Here is a 13954-nt window from a genome sequence, read left to right as displayed (position 1 = left end):
TTGGTATTTTACGATACTACACATTGTACACGTTATGCATATATATATATATATATATATAAATAGAATTTCTAGTAGAACCAATCATATATATATCATCAATGTCTCACAAACCACCATATTAATTCACACATACACACATGTATAGCTATATACAATTTCTCCTACATATGCATGTTGCCTTTGGAGCCAGTGGCATTAGCCTAATTGGTGCCTTCGGAGCATGATGACAATTGGAAGTGGTTCATGACCTGGTCGATGGGGGCGGTAGAGGGTAATAGTATTCTCCCTTCGGATTTATGACCTGGTCGAGCAAAAATCCCGCTATTTCCTCTTGAAGTGCTTCTACGCGCTCCGTTTCTAGGAGCTTGTCCCACACCTCTTTGAACTGTTAAGAAGGAGATCAATATGCATGTGTATTAGTTGTGTGACTAGATAACGATAATGGTGTAAAAATTGTGAATAGTGTTCTGACAAGCGTACCCATTCCCGTCTTTGAGATCTGCTCCTTTCGGACGCCATCATGCGAATGTTCTCGCAAACGCAGAATGCACACAGATCAGTCCCCTGTGTTGGAAATATGCCCTAGAGGCAATAATAAATTGGTTATTATTATATTTCCTTGTTCATGATAATCGTTTATTATCCATGCTAGAATTGTATTGATAGGAAACTCAGATACATGTGTGGATACATAGACAACACCATGTCCCTAGTAAGCCTCTAGTTGACTAGCTCGTTGATCAATAGATGGTTACGGTTTCCTGACCATGGACATTGGATGTCGTTGATAACGGGATCACATTATTAGGAGAATGATGTGATGGACAAGACCCAATCCTAAGCCTAGCACAAGATCATGTAGTTCGTATGCTAAAGCTTTTCTAATGTCAAGTATCATTTCCTTAGACCATGAGATTGTGCAACTCCCGGATACCGTAGGAATACTTTGGGTGTGCCAAACGTCACAACGTAACTGGGTGGCTATAAAGGTACACTACAGGTATCTCCGAAAGTGTCTGTTGGGTTGGCACGAATCGAGACTGGGATTTGTCACTCCGTGTAAACGGAGAGGTATCTCTGGGCCCACTCGGTAGGACATCATCATAATGTGCACAAAGTGACCAAGGAGTTGATCACGGGATGATGTGTTACGGAACGAGTAAAGAGACTTGCCGGTAACGAGATTGAACAAGGTATCGGGATACCGACGATTGAATCTCGAGCAAGTACAATACCGCTAGACAAAGGGAATTGTATACGGGATTGATCGAATCCTCGACATAGTGGTTCATCTGATGAGATCATCGTGGAACATGTGGGAACCAACATGGGTATCCAGATCCCGTTGTTGGTTATTGATCGAAGAACGTCTCGGTCATGTCTGCATGGTTCCCGAACCCGTAGGGTCTACACACTTAAGGTTCGATGACGCTAGGGTTATAAAGGAAGTTTGTATGTGGCCCGGACCAACATTACACGTACGCTTACGTGAGACCGGTTCCACCGACTGACGTGCACTAGTTCCATAAGGTGGCTGGCGGGTGTCTGTCTCTCCCACTTTACTCGGATCGGATTCGATGAACAAGGTCCTTATGAAGGGTAAATAGAAATTGGCAATTCACGTTATGGTTTTGGCGTAGGTAAGAAACGTTCTTGCTAGAAACCTATAGCAGCCACGTAAAAACTTGCAACAACAATTAGAGGACGTCTAACTCATTTTTGCAGCAAGTGTTTTGTGATGTGATATGGCCAAAGGATGTGATGAATGATATATATGTGATGTATGAGATCATGTTCTTGTAATAGGAATCACGACTTACATGTCGATGAGTATGACAACGGGCAAGAGCCATAGGAGTTGTCTTTATTTTTTTGTATGACCTGCGTGTCAATGAGAAATGCCATGTAAATTACTTTACTTTATTGCTAAAAGTGTTAGCCATAGTAGTAGAAGTAATAGTTGGCGAGCAACTTCATGGAGACACGATGATGGAGATCATGGTGTCATGCCAGTGACAAGATGATCATGGAGCCCCAAGATGGAGATCAAAGGAGCTATATGATATTGGCCATATCATGTCACTATTATTTGATTGCATGTGATGTTTATCATGTTTTTGCATCTTGTTTACTTAGAACGACGGTAGTAAATAATATGATCCCTCATAATAATTTCAAGAAAGTGTTCCCCCTAACTGTGCACCGTTGCGACAGTTCGTTGTTTCGAAGCACCACGTGATGATCGGGTGTGATAGATTCTAACGTTCACATACAACGGGTGTAAGACAGATTTACACACGCAAAACACTTAGGTTGACTTGACGAGCCTAGCATGTACAGACATGGCCTCGGAACACAAGAGACCGAAAAGTCGAGCATGAGTCGTATGGTAGATACGATCAACATGAAGATGTTCACCGATGATGACTAGTCCGTCTCACGTGATGATCGGACACGGCCTAGTTGACTCGGATCATGTAATCACTTAGATGACTAGAGGGATGTCTATCTGAGTGGGAGTTCATAAGATGAACTTAATTATCCTGAACATAGTCAAAAGGTCTTCGCAAATTATGTCATGGCTCGCGCTTCAGTTTTACTGTTTAGATATGTTCCTAGAGAAAATTTAGTTGAAAGTTGATAGTAGCAATTATGCGGACTAGGTCCGTAAACTGAGGATTGTCCTCATTGTTTCATAGAAGGCTTATGTCCTTAATGCACCGCTCAGTGTGCTGAACATCGAACGTCGTCTGTGGATGTTGCGAACATCTGACATACACATTTTGATAACTACATGATAGTTCTGTTAAACGGTTTAGAGTTGAGGCACCAAAGACGTTTTGAAACGTCGCGAAACATATATGAGATGTTTCGAGGGCTGAAATTGGGATTTCAGGCTCGTGCCCATGTCAAGAGGTATAAGACCTCCGACGATTTTCTTAGCCTACAAACTAAGGGAGAAAAGCTCAATTGTTGAGATTGTGCTCAGATTGTCTGAGTACAACAATCATTTGAATCGAGTGGGAGTTGATCTTCCAGAAGAGAAAGTGATGTTTCTCCGAAGTCATTACCACCAAGCTGCTAGAGCTTCATGATGAACTATAATATATCGGGGACATATATGATGATCCTTGAGATATTCGCGATTTTTGACACCACAAAAGTAGAAATCAAGAAGGAGCATCAATTGTTGATGGTTGGTGAAACCACTAGTTTCAAGAAGGGCAAGGGCAAGAAGGGATACTTCATGAAACGGCAAATCAGCTGCTGCTCTAGTGAAGAAACCCAAGGCTGAACCCAAGCCCGAGACTAAGTGCTTCTGTAGTAAGGGGAACATCCACTGGAGCAGAATTACCCTAGATACTGGGTAGATGAGAAGGCTGGCAAGGTCGATAGAAGTATATTGGATATACATTGTGTTAATGTGTACTTTACTAGTACTCCTAGTAGCACCATGGTATTAGATACCGGTTCGGTTGCTTAAGTGTTAGTAAACTCGAAATAAAAGGCTACGGAGTAAACGGAGACTAGCTAAAGGTGAGCTGGCGATATGTGTTGGAAGTTTTTCCCAAGCTTGATGTGATCAAGCATCGCACGCTCCCTCTACCATCGAGATTGGTGTTTGCGTTGAGCATAGACATGATTGGATTATGTCTATCGCAATACGGTTATTCATTTAAGGAGAATAATGGTTACTCTGTTTATTTGAATAATACCTTCAATGGTCTTGCACCTAAAATGAATAGTTTATTGAATCTCGGTCGTAGTGATACACATGTTCATGCCAAAAGATATAAGATAGTAATGATAGTACCACCTACTTGTGGCACTGCCACGTAAGTCATATCGGTATAAAACGCATGAAGAAGCTCCATGTTGATGGATCTTTGGGCTCACTCATTTTTGAAAAGTTTGAGACATGCGAACCATGTCTATTGTTGTATATGCATGAAGAAACTCCATGCAAATGGACCGTTTGGACTCACCTGATTTTGAATCACTTGAGACATGCAAATCATACCACATGGGCAAGATGACTGAAAGCCTCGTTTTCAGTAAAATGGAACTAGAAAGCAACTTGTTGGAAGTGATACATTTTGATGTGTGCTGTCCAATGAGTGCTGAGGCGTGTAGTGGATATCGTTATGTTCTTACTTCATAGATGATTTGAGTAGATGTTGAGTATATTTACTTGATGAATCACGAGTCTGAATTATTGAAAGGTTCAAGTAATTTCAGGGTGAAGTTGAAAGATTGTCGTGACAAGAGGATAAAATATCTATGATATGATCATAGAGATGAATATCTGAATTACGAGTTTGGCATAGAATTAAGACATTGTGGAAATTGTTTCACAACTAATACAGCCTGGAACACCATAGTGTGATGGTGTGTCCGAACATCATAACTGCACCCTATTGGATATGATGCATACCATGATGTCTCTTATCGAATTACCACGATAGTTTATGGGTTAGGCATTAGAGACAACCGCATTCACTTTAAATAGGGCACCACGTAATTCCGATGAGATGACACCGTATGAACTATGGTTTAGAGAAACCTAAGCTGTCATTTCTTAAAAGTTTGGGGCTGCGACGCTTATGTGAAAAGTTTCAGGCTGATAAGCTCGAACCCAAAGCGGATAAATGCATCTTCATAGGACACCCAAAACAGTTGGGTATACCTCCTATCTCAGATCTGAAAGCAATAAGGGATTGTTTCTAGAATCGGGTCCTTTCTTGAGGAAAAGTTTCTCTCGAAAGAATTGAGTGGGAGGATGGTGGAGACTTGATGAGGTTATTGAACCTTCTCTTCAACTAGTGTGTGGCAGGGCACAGGGAGTTGTTCCTGCGGCACCTACACCAATTGAAGTGGAAGCTTATGATAGTGATCATGAAACTTCAGATCAAGTCACTACCAAACCTCGTGGGATGACCAGGATGCGTACTACTTCAGAATGGTACGTAATCCTGTCTTGGAAGTCATGTTGCTAGACAACAATGAACCAACGAGCTATGGAGAAGCGAGGTGGGCCTGGATTCCAAAATGGCTCGAGGCCATATAATCCGAGAGAGGATCCATATATGAAAACAAAGTGAAGACTTTGGAAGAACTACTTGATGGTCGTAAGGCTGTTAGGTACATATGGATTTTAAAAGGAAGACGGACAATGATGGTAAGTATCACCATTAAGAAAGCTTGACTTGTTGTTAAGATCTTTTCCGACAAGTTCAAGGAGTTGACTACGATGAGACTTTCTCACTCGTAGCGATGCTAAGAGTCTGTTGGAATTATATTAGCGATTACTGCATTATTTATGAAATCTTGCAGATAGGATGTCAAAACATTGTTTCCTCGACGATTTTCTTGAGGAAAGGTTGTATGTGATACAACCGGAAGGTTTTGTCAATCCTGAAAGATGCTAACAAGTATGCAAAGCTCCAGCAATCCTTCTAAGGACTGGAGTAAGCATCTGGGAGTTGGAATGTATGCTTTGATGAGATGATCAAAGTTTTGGGTGTATACAAAGTTTGTGAGAAACTTGTATTTCCAAAGAAGTGAGTGGGAGCACTATAGAATTTCTGATGAGTATATGTTGTTGACATATTGTTGATCAGAAATGACGTAGAAAGCATATAGGGTTATTTGGAAAGTGTTTTTCAATGGAAAGCCTGGATTAAGCTACTTGAACATTGAGCATCAAGATCTATAAGGATAGATCAAAACGCTTAATGGTACTTTCAGATGAGCACATACCTTGACATGATCTTGAAGGTGTTCAAGATGGATCAGTCAAAGAAGGAGTTCTTGCCTGAGTTGTAAGGTATGAAGTTAAGACTTAAAGCTCAACCACGGCAGAAGAAAGAGGAAGGACGAAGGTCGTCCCCTATGCTTTTGTCATAGGCTCCATACGGTATGCCATGCTGAGTACCACACCTGATGTGTGCCTTGCCACATATTTGGCAAGACGGTACAAAGGTGATCTAGGAGTAGATCACCAGATAGCGGTCTAAATTATCCTTAGAGGAATAAGGATATGTTTCTCGGTTATGGAGGTGATAAAGAGATCGACGTAAAGAGTTACGTCAATGCAAGCTTAACACCTATCCGGATAGCTCTGAGTAGAGATACCGGATACGTATAATGGAGCAACAATTTAGAATAGCTCCAAGTAGAACAATTATTTGAAATGGCTCCAAATGTAGCGTAGTAGTTGCATCTACAAGATGACATAGAAATTTGCGAAGTACATACGGATCTGAATGTTGCAGTCCCGTTGACTGAAACCTCTCTCACAAGCATAAGATGATCAAACCCAGAACTCTTGGGTGTTAGTCACATGGGGATGTGACCTTGAGTGTTAATCACATATCGATGTGAACTGGATTATTGACTCTAGTGCAAGTGGGAGACTGTTGGAAATATGCCCTAGAGGCAATAATAAATTGGTTATTATTATATTTCCTTGTTCATGATAATCGTTTATTATCCATGCTAGAATTGTATTGATAGGAAACTCAGATACATGTGTGGATACATAGACAATACCATGTCCCTAGTAAGCCTCTAGTTGACTAGCTCGTTGATCAATAGATGGTTACGGTTTCCTAACCATGGACATTGGATGTCGTTGATAACGGGATCACATCATTAGGAGAATGATGTGATGGACAAGACCCAATTCTAAGCCTAGCACAAGATCATGTAGTTCGTATGCTAAAGCTTTTCTAATGTCAAGTATCATTTCCTTAGACCATGAGATTGTGCAACTCCCGGATACCATAGGAGTGCTTTGGGTGTGCCAAACGTCACAATGTAACTGGGTGGCTATAAAGGTACACTACAGGTATCTCCGAAAGTGTCTGTTGGGTTGGCACGAATCGAGACTGGGATTTGTCACTCCATGTAAACGGAGAGGTATCTCTGGGCCCACTCGGTAGGACATCATCATAATGTGCACAATGTGATCAAGGAGTTGATCACAGGATGATGTGTTACGGAACGAGTAAAGAGACTTGCCGGTAACGAGATTGAACAACGTATCGGGATACCGACGATCGAATCTCAGGCAAGTATCGTACCGCTAGACAAAGGGAATTGTATACGAGATTGATTTAGTCCTTGACATCGTGGTTCATCCGATGAGATCATCGTGGAGCATGTGGGAGCCAACATGGGTATCCATATCCCGCTGTTGGTTATTGACCGGAGAGGTGTCTCGGTCATGTCTACATGTTTCCCGAACCCGTAGGGTCTACACACTTAAGGTTCGATGACGCTAGGGTTATAGGGAAAGTATGTACGCGGTTACCGAATGTTGTTCGGAGTCCCGGATGAGATCCCGGATGTCACGAGGAGTTCCGGAATGGTCCGGAGGTAAAGATTGATATATAGGAAGTATGGTTTTGGCCACCGGAAGTGTTCCGGGCATCACCGATAGTGTACCGGGACCACTGGAGGGGTCCGGGGGTCCACCAGGTGGGGCCACCAACCCCGGAGGCCTACATGGGCCAATAGTGGGAAGTGACCAGCCCCTAGGTGGGCTGGGGCGCCTCCCACCAAGGCCCAAGGCGCCTCCAAGAGGGGAGGGGGGCAAACCCTAGGGCAGATGGGCCCTAAGGCCCACCCCAGGTGCGCCTCCCCCTCTCCCCCTTGTGACTGCCACCCAGATGGGATCTGGGGGCTGCCACCACCCCTAGGGAGGGAACCCTAGGTGGGGGCACAGCCCCTCCCCTTCCCCTATATATACTTGAGGTATTGGAGGCTGCAAGACACACGAGATCCTCTCCCTCTTGGCGCAGCCCTACCTCTCTTCCTCCTCGTCTCTCGTAGTGCTTAGCGAAGCCCTGCTGGAGTCCCGCGCTCCTCCACCACCACCACGCCGTCGTGCTGCTGCTGGATGGAGTCTTCCCCAACCTCTCCTTCTCCCCTTGCTGGATCAAGGTGTAGGAGACGTCACCGGGCTGTACGTGTGTTGAACACGGAGGTGCCGTCCGTTCGGCACTAGGATCATCGGTGATTTGGATCACGACGAGTACGACTCCATCAACCCCGTTCACTTGAACACTTCCGCTTAGCGATCTACAAGGGTATGTAGATGCACTCTCCTTCCCCTCGTTGCTAGATTACTCCATAGATTGATCTTGGTGATGCGTAGAAAATTTTGAATTTCTGCTATGTTCCCCAACACCCTGCGCCTGCTTCAGGGCCTTTATTACGAGAATGGAATTTAATTTGATCAGATAATAATTAATCAAGCATGATAATTAAAGAGATGGCAGCTAGCTAGCTAGCTAGTACTACTTAATTACTTACCTTGGGTCGAAACCATTTCAGCTGTCGTTTCCATTCGCCTTCTGTGACGCCGATGAACCTTGCCCAAGCCCTGCCCGCCGACAAATAAAATGAATAAAGGGGTTATTAAATAGTTCATATCATGAAATGAAGAACTAAATAGGCCGAGATATATAGTTAATAATGATTGAAATTACCTGTTGACTATCCCAAACAAGATGTTATAGTCACTATTTGCTTTGAGTAGTGAGTCCAGTATTTGAACTATTCCGACATCAACTTTAATGATACACGAGATCCAGTGAAATCTGCATGCACACACGTTTGCATGTCTTAATTAAGTGGGCATATGTAAGCAAAAACATGTAGCTAGCTAGTAGGCAAAAACAGAGAATTTGTAGTACAAGAAAGTGTGACTCACTGGAAGTTGTAAGGAAGTAGTATATCTTCATTGTATTTGAGGCGCTTCAAGAACTGTAGCATGCTGTCCTCTACCTGCTTTTCATGATGCTTGTTTATTTTCCATGTGTATTCATTAACGGTGTTTGGGTCAATGAACCCAATGCCATAGCGTCCACCTTTTCTCATTTCATACATCTTCATCCTGCATAATACCACAGAAAAGAATATAGTGAGGATAATTACAGGTAATGATTGATCAAAAGGATCACTACAGCTAGCTTGAGACTTAAATTATAGAAAGAAATCACTTACAGACAATAGCAACTGACGATAGATTTGTCGAGTGCGTCTTGATTGTATAACTGAAACAGTTCAGAATACTCAACGGTCACAGGTTTCTCATGGTAGTAATGATCCTTCTTGACTTGCACCATGAGGGACACTCGATGGGATCTCTTGGTAATGTCCATGTACCATTGATGCAATTCATACATTCTCGTTGGGAGCTTCTTGACCTCTTCTGGCTTGACCAAAGGTTGGCCCCGGGCATATTTCCGTTTTATTTCCTCCTTTGTAAGCACAGGCATGTCCTCGATCTTGAGGAGTTGTCCAACAGTGATGTTGAGAGTTTCAGCCTGCATTATATGCTCCTGGGTTATTACCACATCGCCCACCTCGGGAACGTAAACTGTTTGCCCACAATAATATTGGGCGCATGTACTATCACGTGTTGTTCGCGGCACAACAAGCGGGGGGATCGATTGCGCCGCCTGTTCTCCCAGCTGGGCAATGGTTTTCCCGCATTTTTTGACAACTGCTTGTTGTTTGCTCAAGCTCGAGCTCGCCTTCTTCTATAGACATTGTCGATGTAACTTCCTGATGTGGCGCTCATAGTCTGTGTCAACAAGCTTAGGAGCTTGTGGTTGAGCCATACGAATGAAGTGGTCAACTACTTCCACAGGCACTTTCTCCCTTGGCGGCAGTGGTGGTTTCGGTCCAAAATGGGCGTCGACTTCTGCCCGCAATATGGCATTGGTTTGCTCCTCGGTCCTGTCGTAAGCCCTCTCAGGAAGAGGAGTAGTGAGGTTTGGACCATATTTATATCGCTTGCCTCCGCCTGTACTTCCTGTACTATGACCTCGACTCGTACCGCTACGCACCATAGCTGCAGGGTGTCTCTTCTGTGATTGCTGAGGCGGCGGAGACGGCTGACGGGGCTGAGTTGGACGAGGAGGAGTGGCCTGAAGCTGTGCCGGACTTGCAGTGGCCTGAGGTGTGCCGGACTTGGAGGAGGAGTGGACGTCTGACGCTGTGTCGGACTTGGAGGAGGAGTGGCCTGACACTTTGCCGGACTTGGAGGAGGAGGAGTGGCCTCACGTGTTGGTGGACTTGGAGGAGCGGGAGTCTGCTGACTCGGTGGCGGACATCGACGAGGAGTCGGGTGACGCGGTGTCGGTGGCCTTCGAAAGACGATGCAATCCTTTCTCCATAGGATGATACGATGTTTGGCATCTCCGAGTGTGTGCTCCTCGTCACCTCCAGGAATGTCAAGCTCTAGTCCCGAATATTGGTCCACCACCTCATCAACCACGACACGAGCATAGCCTGCTGGAATCGGGTTGCAATGGAAGGTTGCATCGGGGGAATTTGTATAAGCAACGCCATCCGCCACCTTCAAGGATATGTTCTTAATTTTGAAGTGTAGCTCGCAGTTAGTGTTCTCTGCGATGTCATCCACGGGGTATCTATCCAGCATTGCGTCAAACGGGGCAGAACCCATGCTGCTTCTCGGCATGGATGGGGAGGTGGTATCCAATGCTGGATCATCCGCTAGCTGCTGCAGCTGCTGAGACCCCCTTTGCTGGCTAGGTGAGTCGATCTGCTCCTGCTGCCGCTGGAATTTGATTGCCAAGTCCGCGTGCGCTGATTCTCGGCCTTGAAGGCGTTCATAGTCGAGCTTCCTCTGCTCCTCCTCCATCTTCCTCTTCTTCTCCTCCGCAATCTTCTTTCTCGCACGGGTTCTGTAGTCGGCGTTCCAGTCCGAAAACCCCTCATACAACGGTATAGTGCCCATGCCTCGTGTTCTTCCCGGGTGTTCAGGATTTCCCAGGGCACGCGTAAGCTCGTCGTTCTCTCTGTTGGGCTTGAACAACCCGGATCGAGCCTCTTCTATTGCAACAAGTAGCTTATCTTCGGCTCCGTCCAGACATGCCTTCTTGGAAACTTTGCCTGTCTTCGGGTCCAACTCCCCCCCATGCGCATAGAACCAAGTCCTGCACCTGGGGGGCCAGCTCAATGTTTCTGGAGTGACACTTGCATCCAGCATCTCTTTCTCAGACTTATCCCACTTAGGCATTCCCACTGCATAGCCACCTGGCCCCAGCTTATGGAACTTATCCTTTTTTGCGGCATTGGCCTTGTTTATTCTTGACCGTTCCTTAGATAATTCTAAATCCTTGAATTTCACGAAATCGTCCCAATGAGCACTTTGATTCTCTAGTGTTCCCTCGAATACTGGAGTCTTCCTTCCTCCCTTGACGTACTTGTCCCATTCACGATTCTTATGGTTCTTGAATGCAACCGCCATCTTCCTAAGAGCAGCGTCCTTGACTTTCTGCACATCTGCTTCTGTGAAATGATCTGGTAGGGTGAAATGTTCCATGAGAGTATCCCAAAGCAGACATTTTTGTCTATCATCGACAAAAGTAAGATCTAGACGTGGCTTTGCTGGCTCTCTCCATTCTTGAAGGGAGATCGGGAGTTGGTCCTTCACAAGAACTCCGCACTGACGAACGAACTTGTCCACAATCTTCTTAGGCGCTAATGGTTCGCCATTAGGTTTGATTGCCTCGATATTATACTTTACGCCCTCCTTAAACTTTTTGTTCGGGCCTCGTTTCGTCCTGTTGCCTGAAGATTTGCTCGATCCGGATGGCTGAAAGAAGAAAGATCGATTCGTTAATATATCTTCAACTCATTTAAAACATGTGATGATCACCAGATGCCTGCTTATATAAATATATATACCTCTCCGGTGTTGTCATAATCGTAGTTCATGACTTCATCAATTCGGTCGTCGCGATCGAATATCATATCACCCTCTCCGGTGTTGTTTAGAAATACGGAGCCATCATAATCTTCTTCATTCTGATCATCATCTGGCCCGCGTATTATATCGAACATGGTCTGTTCTCCCTCTCTGTCGGTATTGTCCACCATAGCTTTTATTTAACTATGCCAAAAGAAATATAAAACAATTTAGTATTCAAATTACATCGTCTCGAATAATAGATATAATCTCGAATACATCGTCTCGAATAATAGATATAATCTCGAATACATCGTCTCGAATAATAGATATAATCTCGAATACATCGTCTCGAATAATATATAATCTCGAATACATCGTCTTGAATATTATATATCGAGTACATCACTGGCTAGGTAGCTAATAAAGATCAAATACTACAGAAGAATCTAGGACACTCGCGGTTCCTGCGGCGCGGGTGGTGAACACCCAAAGAGAAGGAACCCTCACAGGATCGTAGCTGAAGTGAGATCCCTAAAGAAGCTGCCAGGTATTGGAGAACCTGCCGGCCTCTAACGCAACCATGTAGCAATGGATGTGCTTGTCCTCCTCCCTGACACGGCGACGTACCACCTCCGGCGGGGCCGGCTCCCTCCGCACCGAAACTGGCCCACGCGAACGCCACCAAATGAGATCAGGGTCGACGACGGGACCCGGGGCCGGGTTCCTCATCAAGCGGCGCGCCCCTCCAGGCAGCACCTCCCAGTGCCAGCCCGGCATAGCCCAGTCTCGGACATGGGTCAGTCGGACGTCGTCGCGGACGGGTCGACGGCGAGGATGCGGGCCGGGCATCGTCGAGAACAAATACTAGCTATATGCCCGCAAAAAGTAACATTTTTTTAATGATTGGATTTTGATAACTAAAATTTCTAACATTTCTATATAACTAACATTTCTATAACATTTCTAATATTTCTAGAACTAAAAAAAAGAAAAATTTCTAACTTTTTTATGACTATTTCTATAACTAAAAAACAGAAAAATTTCTAACAATTCTAACTTTTTTATAACTATTTCTATAACTAAAAAACAGAAAAATTTCTAACAATTCTAACATTTCTAACTATTCTAACAATTCTAACATTTCTAACTATTCTAACAATTCTAACATTTCTAACTATTTCTAAAAAACAGAAAAATTTCTAACAATTTGTAAAAAACAGAAAAATTTCTAACTATTTGTATAACTAAAAAACAAAAAATGTATGTGTGTGTGTGCGCTCACCGGCAAGGCAAGAGGCGACGGGGGGCAGCGATGGGGACGGCGACGGGCGCAGCGACGACGGGGATGACGACGACGGGGACAGGGACGGGGCGGCGATGACGGGGACGGGGATGTACGGGCCGGGGCGGCGACGACGGGGACGGGGACGACGCGGGACGGGCCGGGACAGGGCGGCGGTGACGACGGGGATGACGGGGACGGGGACGACGGGGCGGCGACGACGGGGACGGGGCGGTGACGGGGGCGGCGATGAGGGATGGAGACGTACGGGGGCGGCGGGCGACGGTGCAGAGGAGAAGAAGCAGATGAGAAACTGGAATTTTCGTAAGTGTTGTTTATATAGGAGGGGCCTTTAGTACCGGTTGGAGCCACCAACCGGTACTAAAGGCCTGTTTTGGCCAGGCCAAGCGGCGGGAAGCGACCCCCTTTAGTACCGGGTGGTGTCTCCAACCGGTACTAAAGGCCCCCCCTTTAGTACCGGTTGGTTCCACGACCCGATACTAAAGGGGGTGCGCTGGCGCAGGTGCGGTGCGGCAAGTTTAGTCCCACCTCGCTAGCCGAGGGGCGACCGCACTGGTTTATAAACCCCCGTGCGGTAGCTCTCTCGAGCTCCTCTCCAAAGCAGGCCTACTGGGCCTACATGTTCTGTGCTGCCCTTTTGGCCTACTGGGCCTTTGCGGGCCTGCATCCTGGCCCAACAACAGGTTGGGTTTCTAGTCGTATGCAGGCCGCTCTGGCCTAGTAGGCGGGCTTTTTTATTTTTTTTCTTTATTTATTTTTGAGTTGTTTTTTTGTGTATTTAGAGTTTCTTTGTGAATATTTTTGCTTTAGGTACAAAAAATTACAAACTTTCTGTTAGTGCCCGTAGTTTTCAAATTTGAATAGTTTAAATTTTGAATTATTTGAAATTAGTGTGAATCACTAGTTTGTGAATAACT

This window comes from Triticum urartu, chromosome 3A, assembly GCF_056163025.1.
Source record: "Triticum urartu cultivar PI428250 chromosome 3A, HENAU_Tu73, whole genome shotgun sequence".
NCBI lineage: Eukaryota > Viridiplantae > Streptophyta > Magnoliopsida > Poales > Poaceae > Triticum > Triticum urartu.
Note: the sequence above shows the minus strand (reverse complement) of the source record.